General features: G+C 41.7%; 1 pseudogene; it reads right to left on the reverse strand.

Moving 5' to 3' along the window:
- Nucleotides 1–611: 611 nt before the first annotated feature.
- Nucleotides 612–2,807, reverse strand: Rbsn-ps1 (rabenosyn, RAB effector, pseudogene 1; annotated as a pseudogene).
- Nucleotides 2,808–13,896: the final 11,089 nt, after the last annotated feature.

Raw genomic sequence — 13,896 nt, forward strand, 5'->3', positions numbered from 1 at the left:
GTCTTTGAATATGGCCTATAGAGTGGTGGCTCTATCAAAGCCCTGAAAGGAGGTTTCGAGTGGATCAGACAATTGCACAAGTAGAAAATTCTCCCAAGCCATAACATCCACCAAAAAGTTGATCACTACTGTCCATTAATAAAACTCACAATGACACTACCACCCCACCAATCCTCACACTTGGGAACTTTACTTCTTTTAATTGGGAGGTGAGAACATGGCAACATTCCTGTCATCCATAAAAAGAGGCACTGGTCCCCACTGGATCTAGACTTTTACCTTCACCTAACATTTCCCTAAGTGTCCTGGAGACAGTCCAAGCAGGGAGGTGCTAAAAGGGAGCAACCAAGTCAGGACAGACTTCTGCTAGAGCCCCTTCCTATCTTGACTACAGAAAGGGATCTGTCAAGGGCTTCCCTATAATAATGCATAACGACCAAAAATAGTCAGCAGAAAATGGACTACAAGGTACCCAAGAGGCATTTCTGCCTTGGCTCAACAGAGCTGTATCTCAATTTTAAAAAGTGGTAAAGTTCCCTGAAAAGAAACACTTCATTTAAAAAATACAGAAAAACCAGCAAATGAAAGCTGATATTTTTCCCTGTTCTTGTTCAACTGTAGTGGAAATGCCTCAAAGTGCACAGTAAGAGATTACTGTTTCCAGCCCACCTGTTCAGATGTCTGCCTATCTCCTCCTCCCACTTGATATCCTGCTGCCCAAGACTCTGTTCAGTTCCTGCCCACTGCTGACAGAAAAGGGCCCCCTTCTGCTTAGCTAGGGTGCACTTCAGCTTCTGGAGATACTCCATCAGAACCTCAAACTCAGCCATTCGGCCACACTGCTTGGAATCAAAGATGTTGTCAATTTGCTGCAGGAGCAGCTCCTTCCAATGTGTTCCTCAGCCTCCACGCCACTATCACTGTCTCCCTCAAAAGGGTTGGTGCATGGGCACTCTTCAAAAGGGTTTCCAGGAGCAGCTGGACTGGCAGTCTGGGGTGGTTATCCTCATCAAAGGGGTTGGGTGATGGACTGTGTGGGTCAGTGAAGGGATTTCATGTCCCCAACTCTCCTCCTCTCCCTCAGCATCTTCTTTGAAAGGATTTTATTCTTTGGTGACTACACCTGGAGGGCCCAGGAAAGCCTCTACAGCAGCACAGCTGACAGCACCCTCTGTAGGGCAGGAGAGGTCTTCCTCAAATGGGTTGAGAGAGGTCCTATCACTTTGCTGTGATATGGTGCTCTAAAGGAGTAAATTCTTGGCCAAGGACTGGGGATCCAGAATGCAAATGTATGGGGGCTAGAGCTGAGACAGGTGAAGGGGTATAAGGAGCTGTGCTGCTCTGAAATGGGGAGGAGTCCTAATCCAAGGAATAGGCAAGATTGGTATGAGACCCTCAGTTGGGATCCAACTGGAAGGGCATAACTTCTGGGAGTTCTAGAACACAAGTCCCTGTTTGCCAGGATGCGGTTGTGAACTGTTCCTGTTCTCATTCCAACTCCCATTTGTGGAGCATCTGTAACTGCTCCTGCTGCAGCTCCTCCTCTCCTTGACCTACCTCCGGGACAACTGAATGGTCTTCTCAGTCTGCTGCTGGTCAGACTCATCCTGCAGCTGCCGCAGGTTCTCTTGAAGTGTGCACACCTCATCTGTGCAGCCTGCAGCCTTGACCTGCCTGGCCTGATGAACGATGGAATGTTGTAGATCTGCTGGAAGAGAGCATCAGAGTCTTCACTCTGTCCCTGACCTTCTGACAGTGGGAGCCAGCCGTCAGCCTTTCGCAAGGGGGCAAGGATGCCTCAAAGAGACCTCATATCCTCATTGGCTGTATGAGATGCCAAACCACTTTCCCTTTTCTCAAGCTTCTGCCAGGACTCCAGAGCAGCCTGTCTCTCCACAGACCTCTTCTGCTCCAGATCCTGCTTTTCTTTTCTTTCTCGGTTCTTCAAAACTGTTTTTGGTTGGTAGTGACATTAAACCCTGTAACTTTTCCTGCACAGTGTAGCTGAGTGTCTGATCATTCTCTGTATCCTTGGTGTTTGAATGTGGTACAGGGTCTTGGTTCAAACCCAAGGTTAAGATTTTCTTACTTAAAGCGTCTATTAGCTACACTTTCTGCACTTCCACTCAAAGGTCATTGGCATGCTCCAGACTGTAAGTTGTCTCCCCAGCATTTAATGATGTCACCATCCTGATACATTCAGGAGCTTTCCGGTCAACGTTCTCCATGCAAAGTTGAAGCTTTTGCCAAGGGCAGGCCAATGAGCTCCAAACACTTGTTGAGCATAATAGACCCACAGAGACAGCAGTGGTGATGGTGGTTCCGGAAGTCCCAGTATTTGTTCTGTCAAGTGCAGTGAGCTGTTCCAACCTGGTTATTAGTGTATTGACTTCACAACACAATGCTCCGTTCTTGCAGCACAATGTTTTTTGAAGTCAGAAAGATGGCTTCTCATAGCACTAAGCTCTTGGGGTTCGTTCCCACGTGTAAGGATCAACCCCTCCATAACTGGTTCCATTCAATCATCTCCTCGTTTCAACCACTTGTTCTTTCCTTTCCTAGATTTCTGAACAAGATCAACCCCACAGAAGTCACCGGCTGAAAGCTGTTCATTTTTCCAACATACAGGCCTAGTTACTGCTTACTCCCAAGTTTAAGTTTCCATTTTTAATTTGCCCTTTGACATCATGATCTTCTGACTGTTCTTCCTCATAATATAACTGAAGTTGGTAGAAAGACGGAAGGTCCTCCAGGCACAAAGCTTACAGGAAGCCTTCCCTCACTTCCCCTACATCAAGAGACGCCATAGTTGTGCTTCTCTCCACCCCAGGAAGGCAGCAACCTCATGCCAAGTCAGCTTGATTCCTCCCAAGGGAGCTGGATTCTGGCAGTGTTGGCTTGAGCAGGCAGGCAGCCCTTGATAATTGAGAAGTGACATTGTGGCCTTGGATGAAATTTCCTCTCTTCAGCAGGAAGAATCACTGTTAGACTGTGAGCAGGCTAACACCCTTCCTCACTCCCCTCAGCTTCTGACAGACAGCTGGCAGTCTATAACCCCAACCCCCAGCCTTCAACATTCTTCAGAGACAGCAGCCCTAGTCATTGGCTACTAGGACCTCAGCAGGCCTTATGTGTCTGGTTTTTGTTTGTTTGTTTACTTGTTTAATTTATTTACTTTTACACTCCAGATTTTATTCCTCTCTCAGTCTACCCTCTGTTCCACATCCCATACTCCTCCTTGAACCCCTTCCCCATCTCCATGAAGATGTCCCCACCCCACCAGACCTCTAAACTCCCTGGGGCCTCCAGTCTCTTGATGGTTAGGTGCATCTTCTCAGACTGAACTCAGACACGGGAGCCCTCTGTTGTATATGTGTTGGAGGCCAGTGTCAGCTGGTGTATGCTGCCTGGTTGGTGATCCAGTGTCTGAATGATCTCAGGGGTCCAGATTAATTGAAATTGCTCATCCTCCTACAGGGTCACCCTCCTTCTCAGCTTCCTCCAGCTTTTCCCGAATTCAACCAAAGGGGTCAGCAGCTTCTGTTCATTGGTTGAGTGCACATATATGCATCTGACTCTCTCAGCTGCCTGTTGAGACTTTCAGAGGGCAGTCATGATAGATCCCTTTTTGTGAGTGCCCCATAACCTCAGTAATGGTGTCAGGTCTTGGGGCCTCCCCTTGAGCTGGATCCCACTTTGGGCCTGTCACTGGACCGTCTTTTCCTCAGGCTCTTCTCCATTTCTATCCTTGCAGTTCTTTCAGACAGGAAGAATTATGGGTCAGAGTTTTGACTGTGGGATAGCAACCCCATCCCTCACTTGATTGATGCCTTGCCTTTCTGCTGGAGGTGGGCTCTACAATTTCCCTCTCCCTACTGTAGGGCATTTCATCTAGCCCCCCAACCCCCTTGAGTCCTGATAGTCTCTTACCTCCCAGGTCTCTGGTACATTCTGGAGGGTCCTCCCAACCTCCTACCTCTTGAAGTTGCCTGTTTTCATTCCATCTGCTGGCCCTCAGGGCTTCAGTCCTTTTACCCCACCCAATACCAGATCATGTTCCCCTCTCCCTCCACTCCCATCCCCTTTCCCTCCCCTGTTCCTCCCTGTGGTTGCTTTTTTATCTTTCCCAAGTGGAACTGAGGCATCCTCACTTGGGCCCTTCAGCTTGTTGACCTTTTTGAGTTCTGTTGACTGTATCTTGGGTATTCTGTAGTTGTTTTCTGTTGTTGTTGTTGTTGTTGTTGTTGTTGTTTGGGGTTTGGGGGTTTGGGGCTAATATCCACTTATTAGTGAGAACATGCCATACATATCCTTTTGGGTCTGAGTTACCTCACTCAGAATATTTTCTAGTCCATCCATTTGCTTGCAAAACTCAGGATGTCCTCATTCTTGATAGTTGAGTAGTTATTCATTGTGTAAATGAGCCAAATTTTCTTTATGTGTCTTATCAAGGAAAAGGGTACAGGGGATACTCATGAGTCCAGCTGAATATATAGCAGAGGGTTGCCTTATATGGTCTCATTGGGAGGGAAGACCCTTGGCCCTGTGGAGGTTTGATAACTCAAGATAGGGGAATGCTAGACCCCTGAGGCAGGAGTGGGTGGGTGGGTGGGGCAACACCCTCATAGAGGCAGAGGGGATCAAGGAGGGGATAGGGGACTTATGAAGAGGAAACTGGGAAGGGGGATAACATTTGAAATGTAAATAAATAACCAATAAAAGAAAGAAACAGGTCTATTCAAGTCCTTTGACCATTTGTATCTTGATGCTTTTCTTTTCCTTTGTTTTTCTCAATGAGTTGTGTACATTTCTTTTACATGTTTTCTTCATTTTGTGATAATAACCAATGTAAAAAGAAGTTCAAACGATTTGTTTCCACTCTCCACTGAAGTATTTTCCCATCTGGGCGTGTCTACATTTGTTCCAATGAATACTGCTTAAGAGTAAATCTATAACATCAGAACAAAATACTAATCATAGACATATGACAATTTTATTTATCAGATAACTATATTCTTTTAATTAGATCAGATTGCTTGTCTAAATTTTTTATTGCTCTGGAACAGTTAATTTTTTTTATTTATGTTAACAATACTCTGATTTCTCTTCAGATCATATAAACCTTTTCTTTACGTTAGCCAATAAAGGGCTCACCACCGATGTCACCTTCGAAGCCTGCGCTTAGGTTTATAAAACCTTCAGATGTCTTGCAGAGTTTGCTCCTGTCTTAAGGGTTCCTTGGCTACTGAAAAGAAATACTAACAGCTGTGGGAGAAGCAATTAGTGTCCATTCTATCCTGATTGACAATTCTGCAAAATGCCCAATAGCATTTTCTCTGGTTTTACAAAATGGCGACCTTCTGTTCCTGAGTGCTGGGTAGCTATTGAATCCTGGCACAGTCATCATCATGCGCATGCCCCATGTGGTTCCCAATTAGAGAATCTAGCTTAATTTCCCTCCCTGACAAGACTGAAATATAAAAGAGAAAGATAAGACTTTCATCATGAGGTATGAACAGAGATTTCAGGCAAGCAGAATATATGAATATCAAGGTTAAGGACATTTGATTTAAAATGCCCAGGCAGAGCTCTGTGAAACTGGAGACTGGGGCTGAAAGCAGAGAGATTAGCCTGAGCCCAAGGATGAATGTGCTGTTTTCATACAATGCCCTCATCAGGGGGACAAGTGGCCCTTGTTATGAAGCAGTGAGGCTCAGAATAATGGCTTTCTACAGTAGGCAGTCACTGCAAATCAAGGGCAGAGTTGGACAATGCTGACTTGTCCACATGAAAGGGAATAATTACATCAAGTCTATGCCTGTCATCTGGTAAATCTTTTGCTCCAAAAAACACTCAAGGAACTGGACACTCAGAAGTTGTCTCCCTCTGGCTCCCAGACTCCCTATTTTTCTCATCCTGGATTTCATATTACCCCAATTATCTAGGTTAGTGCATCAAGATAGAAATACTATGATCTTCCATTTTCCCTAATTAAGACCATTAGGAAGACATTTTATGCTCTTATTTTTTCTAATGAAATTCAATTTAAAGTCACTATATCAGGTCTTATTAGCTGCTACATCATAACACACAATATTTCATGGTTGAAAAAAATGCCTACATCAAAAATTAGATCCAAACTTCAAGAGGACAAACTGTGATAGTACAGTCATGGATCTTTGCATAGATTTCATCTCGCATTTAAAAAAGCTTTCCCAGTGTTAACTTCTAACCAATCATATCCCCAGGACATAGAATGCCATGGAGCATCTGGAAAGATTTACACAATATTTTCTTTATTTTAAAAATAAATTTTATAACATTTATAACCGGTCTATACATAGTGGGGAGAGTATATGTACACATACATTACTGTTGTCTCTAAGGAGGTTGAAGGAGTCATCAAATCCCCTGGAGCTGGTGGCTGTGAGCCACCTGCCATAGCTTCTCCAGTCCTCCTCTCTGAGATCAATATACAGTCTTTGCTACTGAGCCTTCTCTCCAGCTCCTCATTCCATCGTCCTAATAGCAGAATACTCTAGCTAAGGTCACAAGCATTTTAAGGAAGTATGACAGGTAAATGAGAAGGTGACCTGAGTTAATTTACCTTTATAAGAAACAGTATGGAAAACCTGCAGTCCAGTGATCCTGTAAATATGTGTATGAAGGCGAACATGAGGTGATGGGACAACATAGAGAACATGGACATCTGTAGGGTCCTGAACATTGCAGGAGCTGATCGTGGAGAGCAAGAGTGCTGTCTTCTGCACATGAACACACATCCTTGTTGATGTCAATAGCTCATGCTACATGTAATATTCACTACTCATATGTGACCAAGGAGAATATTTTATGCTAATTTTGTAAAGAAGGAAGCTGAGGTCCTGAGAGGATAGTTGCTGAATGCCAGAAAGTACTGTAACAAGGAAACAAACCCTGTGTCTTGAACTGGAGTCCAGAACTCTTAGCTTTGGCTGTGTCTTTTAGCTGCCTATGGCTCATTCTTTGGCAAGCTGAGGACTACACTCCATGATCTTGTCTTAGTCCTTTAGACTTGGACTCTTTTGATGTTTTTACTCATCTATTATTCTCCCCTTGAAATGCTACAGAACAAATCATCCTCCTGTGGGAAATCTTCCAGCTATAATTATTAAAAACACAAGTAAACATGTCCAGAAAAGCTTGAGGGAAAACCCATAATTCATGTAAAACTTGTAGCCTACCTTGCAAGCCACTGGCAGGAACCCAGGGCTTGGAAGAATCAGTCTCAGGGCAACAGACACACAGATGTTTCCTGTGATATCTCTGGACAAGGGGGACCTTTCTCAATGATTTTCTGTCACCATGTAAAAGTAATACATTCCATGAACAGTTTAATGGCCAAATAAAAGATTACTGGTTACCCCGTGGAAGGAAGGGATTCTCAATTCTGCTCTTCTCCCAATACATCTCACAGATTTTCTTTCAGGACACATAGATGTTCACATTTCCACCAGGACTCACAGTTGTCCATCTCTCCTGGAACAGCTCAGTTCCAGCTCTGCTCAGCTGAGACAAAAGATAAAGCACGCTGGGCAAGTGGACAGTCAAAGGCATATGGGCTCAAATTTTTAGCTGATGAAAATTAAATGGGTTTGAACTTAAGATTCATTTTTTAAGAAAATTTAAATAAGAGGTATCGTTAGGTTGTTAACTCTGTGTTTGATTATGCTTGATATGTGTGCATGTAGTATATGTGTGCACAATAGGTGTACATAGTGTAGGTTTGAATATGTGTACGCCTGTGAATGCAGATGAATTTATGAACATGTGTGCCTGGATATATGGAGGCCAGAGGAGAGGATGATGTCACTTGTTGTCCTCTATAGATCTTTACTCCAGATTTTGTTTTGTTTTTTGAGTCAGTATCTCTTACAGAACCCAGAGCTCATGGATTACCAGAACAATGGCAGACATCCAGGATTCTAACTGTCCCCTCTCCATGGTAGGGTTATTATGCATGATGACACTTACCTCCTGTGTGCATCCTGGAGATCAAAACTCTGGTCTCCATGCTTGTACCACAGGCACTTTACCAGCCCATCTCCCCAGCTACTATAGTTCGCATCTTTAATACTAATAGACAGAGGTAAGTTATTTTACATCGTGACAATATTTTGTTACTTGCTTTTCCCCTTTATCTTGTAGAATTTAGTGTTTAAATGACACCATTCTTTTCATTCCATTAGTATTTGATCATGAGACTTCACCCATTCACCCCGAATGAAAATGAGAGATGTAGAATTTCTAATTCCCAAACACAAGGACAGACAGACTGCCAATTGGAGAAATGAAAAGAACCATAGACACACTGCATCATGGAGCTCAACCTAGTTGTTTGATTTGCCTGTTTTAAAGCATTGGGACATGTGTTCTTACCTACTTCTTGCACCCATCATTTCTGGAGGTCACAACTTTGGTCTTGCACACTCTAAGTGCCTTCCCCAGTCTCAGGGCAATTATTCACTAAGCACACTGCACATATCTGATCATGATGGAAGATTAAAAAAAAGTTTCAATGTCTGAGGTATGTCTTTTGGTTAAAGCACTTTCAGATATATCAGACCCTTCATTTCTTGTGTCTTAGAACATGTTCTACAATTGAGAGGAAAGACTCAAGTGAAGAAATGAAATGACAAGACTAAGGTAACTGAAGCATTTACTTAGTGAAACTAAACAATATGCTGAGGTCTTCTGCTTTCAATACTAGTTAGGTCATGTGACTGGCACACCTTAGGGTTCTCCGTGCAGTAGCAGCAGCAGTCTTGGAAAATTAGGCCTGTAAATCCTAATACCTCAAGCCAAAAATTAATCAAAAACATAAATTGGGCCATTGGTCTATGTGTTCCAGAGATTTGCATGTATTTCGGATGACTGTGACATGGGGAACCCAGGCATTTGCTAAACACTGTGGCCTAAGAGTGTGGTAACTGATGTGCATTTCTTTCAATCTTCCTACAGACACCTTTATTGTCCCTCCTAGTAAAATCACAAAGCCATCCAGACATAGTCCCCATGTCAAGTCTCCAGAAGAGCTTAAAGACTTTAAAAACAGGGTTTAAACTGATCCATATGTGGCAGATGAGCTGCCCGCAGCTTCTCACTTCCCCCTTGATCTTTGAAGATGATGTGGCTAATGATGATTATCAAGTTAACAAGATCTAGACTTATCTAGGAGACAAAGCTCTGTGCATGTCAGAAGAGAGTTTCTAGATTAGCTTAGCTGAGGTGGAAAGACCCACCCTATCAGAGAGGCACCATCACATGGCCTGGGGGACTGAATGAAATAGAGAAAGTAAACCAATCGTAGTCATTCATTATCTTCTTCCTTTTTTTAATTTTTATTAGATATTTTATTTATTTACATTTCAAAAACCATCCCCTTTCCCAGATTCCCCTCCAGATACCCACTATTTCATTCCCTCTCCCCCTGCTTCTATGAGGGTGCACCTCCACTCACCCACTCACTCACTCCTACCTCACCACCATGGCATTTCCCTACACTGGAGCATGGAGCCTTCATAGGAATAAGGGATTTTCTGCCCACTGATTCCAGATAAGGCCCTCCTCTACTACATATGCAGCTGGAGCCATGGGTCCCTCCATGTGTACTCTTTGGTTGGTGGTTTAGTCCCTGGGAGCTCTAGGGGGTCTGGTTTGTTTCCTAGGCATATACCCAAGAGATGCTCCAACATGTAACAAGGACACATGCTCCAGTATGTTCATAGCAGACTTATTGATAATAGCCAGAAGCTGGAAAGAACCCAGATGCCCTTCAACAGAGGAATGGATACAGAAAATGTGGTACATCTACACAATGGAGTACTTCTCAGCTACAAAAGACAATGACTTCATGAAATTTCCAGGCAAATGGTTGGAACTATCCTGAGTGAGGTAACCCAATCACAAAGACCACACACAGTATGTACTAAATGGATTCTAGGCAAAAAGCTCAGAATACACATGATACAACTCACAGACCATATGAAGCTCAAGAAGAAGGAAGACAAAGGGGTGAATGCTTCAGTCCTTCTTAGAAGGGGGAACAAAATACTCATGGGACATAGAGGGAGGGAGGGACTTGGGAGAAAGAAAGAGTGGAAGGAGAAAAAGGTGGCAGGATCAGGTATGAGAGAAGACAGGGATGATATACAAAGAGTCAGGAGATTGAACAGAGGTATGAAGCAATGAGGGATGGGGAACTGGGGGTAGCCACCAGAAAGTCCCAGAAATCAAGAGGCTTCCAGGACCGAACAGGAATGAGATTAGCTGAAATGCCCAACAAAGGGAAGGGAGAATCTGTAGAGGCCATACCCAGAGCATAGGCAAGGCCCCCAGTTGGGGGATGGAGCCACCCACTCATCTCCAAATTTTTATTCCAGAATTGCTCCCGAGGACAAATTGTGGAGCGGAGACTAAAGGAAAGGCCACCTTCTTCCTAACTGTGAATGCATAGAGACCGGCTACTTCACACCAGATTGACATAATAGTTTTTGCCACGATGGACTGCACCCTCAAAGAATGAGCTAGGACAAATCCTCTCTTGCATCCTTAAGTTGCCCCTGTTAGGTATTATTATCATCGTTATGAGAAAAGTAGCAAATCCAAAAGATAATTTTTTTCTTGAAATCAAGTTCACATGACTCCTCAAAGTGTTGAAGTAAACACATTGTTATCCCATCCAAATACTTCCTCAAAGTTTGTTATTTTTCACCTCTTTAGATGTTTCTTCATCAAGGGTTTTGTCCATTTTATGGGCATCAGGAGTAACTACCTCTCGCTGATCACTGCTCAGTCTCAAGTGGTAACTGAGGGTCTTATGATGCCCTTCTTCCACGGCCGTTGAGAATGTACATATCTTGGATTTCATGCAGAAAAAGTGAAAGGAGGTTCAGATTCACTGTCATATGCTCCAGAGCACTCTGCCTCTCTCCTTTACAGCACTCATCACACTTCTAATTACTTGTTCAATGTCACTGCCTAATTACTTCTTCCCCACATGTTCTCTATTAAGACTTTAGAGGCCCTAAGCTCTGACAAGATAATGGTGTCTCCTCCAACACCAGATGGATTTTGAAATTTAAAAAAAAATAATCAAAAGTATAAAATAAGTTTAAGACAGTCAGAAAAGTTTTACCTGTCATGTTTACTTTAGACCTTATATGACCTTTATATTCTTTAATTGTTGTCTATAATTGAACATGAATGTTATTTACAGGTAACACAGGAGTAGTTACAAGATGTTTATATGATCATATCAGTCAGGGATTGACAGAGAATCAGGATCTACAGAAGAGAGAGGAGCAGGGAGGCCGGGGATGGGAGAGAGAAGATAATTGTGTCTGTAAAGTTAATTAGAGAATGAGAAGTCTAGAGAAAGAGAGTTGAAGCTGATAGTACATACTCAGTTGGTGTCCAAATGTCTGATCACCTGCAACAAAAATGTAAGCCTAGGACAGAGTATAAAGGTAGAAGACCAATGTCCCAGCTCAAAGACAGTAGTGCGGTGAGAAATACTCTTTCCCCCTACCAATAGACGGAATGATTCTCACCCATATAGAAGAGGCAAATGTGCCTTACTTGGTCTTTAGGTTTGAATATTAGTCTCATTAAAAATCACCCCACCAAAAAAAAATCACCTGACAGATATACTGCCTGGGTAGCCCATGGTTCACTCAAGTGGATGCATAAAATTAATGATCATGGTTATAATAAATAGAATAAACTGAAGTCTTTCTCATTTCATACAGTTACCTGTATCGGGTACAAGTAAGAGCAATTACATAACAAGATTAACATGAATCCCAATACCTCTCTAGATTCTCTCACACTATATATCTACTGCTTTAAGTTGTCTTATCTACATTTCCTCTCCTCTTTATCCCTGCTAACTACTACATTGTTCTCTATCTCTAAATATTTGTTGTTTTTTTATGTTCCATATATGAGTAATTTTATGCAATATTTATTGTTTTTCTCTTATTTCACATCATATAGTATTATCAAGACTAATCTATATTATGGCAAAGGACAGGTCCTATATTTTAGACATGGGTAATATCATTTTTGTGTATATATACCACAGTTCATCCATTTATGCTTCAAAGAACACATAGATTTTTTTCTTATTTTAGATATTGTGAATAAAGCTGCAGTGAGCATGTCTATGTAAGTATCATAAGAGGGTAATCATTTCATTTCCTTTGGGTACATCTAAAATTATTCCTAGGGTTATTCAGAAATCTTATTTCTGATAACTTCAGGTATTATCATACTGTTTTCATCAAGGCCAATAGAAATCTTTATTTTTGTTGACAAGGTTTAATAATTTACCTTTCAGCCATTCTCTGGAATTACATAGAGTGGTCCTGGCCAAAGTCCATCCTGGTCAGTATTTAATTAAAACTTGCTATAAATTTAGCTCAAAAAATTGACTTTCTTTATACTTTCACTGTACGTTTACCTTTATCTATGAATTTTATATTTTAATTTATTTTCATGATACTTTTAAGTCATTTTAGCAAGGCAAGACTATTGGTAATGAACTTCCTTGGTTTTTACATGTCTGTTACTTCATTCTTTTTCTTTTCTGAAGGATAGTTTTGCTGAACACTACAAAGCCATGTTTGGCTGTATGTTCTAAGACTTCTTTTTTAGTATTCGAGTATAGCATCCCATTGTCTTATTACTGCAAAGTTTCTGCTGAGAGATCTACTCATAGAATGGTAGAGGTTCTCTGATGTCACTCAAGGGTTCTGTTGACTTAAAAAATCTTCTTGGCCTTTGGATAATTTGGTTGCAAAGTGGCTTGGAAAGGCCTATTTCAGCAAAATTTATTTGAAGACCTTCCAACTACCCAGATCTAAATGGTTACATGCCTCCCAATACAGGAAGCTCTCAGTTATTTCATTAAATGTTATTTGTACCTTCCCTCACTTGTTTTGTTAACTCCCCTTGCTGAGTTTTCTTTTTCTTTGTGGAAAATAGATGGGGTTCATTATAAGGCAAAGTAGGGCACTCTCGGATCCAGACTAGGCAATCACTAAAGGAACCATGCAGAGGAAAGCACTCTCAAGTGTCTGAGTGGCCAATGTCCCACTGAGGTTTTTTGTTTTTTTGTTTTGTTTATTTTGTTTTTGTTTTTGGTTTTTGGTTTTTGGTTTTTTTTTTTTTGTTACTTGGTTACTGTGTGGGGTATTTATTTATTTATTTATTTATTTATTTGTTTGTTTATTTATTTATTTATATTTCTATACAAGTATCTTCATTTTTCTTCTTTACCATCCCTATGCTCCTGCATTATTGACTGCATGGAATACTATATCCTCTTTTCATTTTGCAAATTTGTACCTGCAGAATGATACCAGTCATTCGATGTTCTCTTTTTCTTTATGATAAACACTTTTATGATAAAAAACACTTTGACCAAAAAGAGCATAGAGGAAGAAAGGTTTTTTTTTCAACTTACAAGTTTCAGTTCATCACCGAGAGAAGTCAATGCAGGATTTCAAACAGGACCTTGAAGACAAGCTTATTGGCTCTTCCACATAGCATTTCCTTTGATCAAAAAGCTTAATCAGAGCTGAGAAAATACAGTAGTAACAATGGAAAGATGCTGCTTGCTAGCTACCTTTCTTACTACTCCACAATCACTTTCAGGGTGAATGATACTATCCGCAGTGTAGTAAGACATTCAATTAACCATCAAGATAATCCCCCATAGACATACCCAAAAGCCAATCTGACCTAGACAATTCCCCTATCAATGCTTTTCCCTCAGATTACTCTAGGCTGTGTTAAGTTAATAATAAAGCCAATAGTATTTGCAGTTTCGGTGCTCAGCTTCTATGTGACTGT

This window comes from Rattus norvegicus, chromosome 14 (assembly GCF_021556685.1).
Source record: "Rattus norvegicus strain SHRSP/BbbUtx chromosome 14, alternate assembly SHRSP_T2T, whole genome shotgun sequence".
Classification (NCBI taxonomy): domain Eukaryota; kingdom Metazoa; phylum Chordata; class Mammalia; order Rodentia; family Muridae; genus Rattus; species Rattus norvegicus.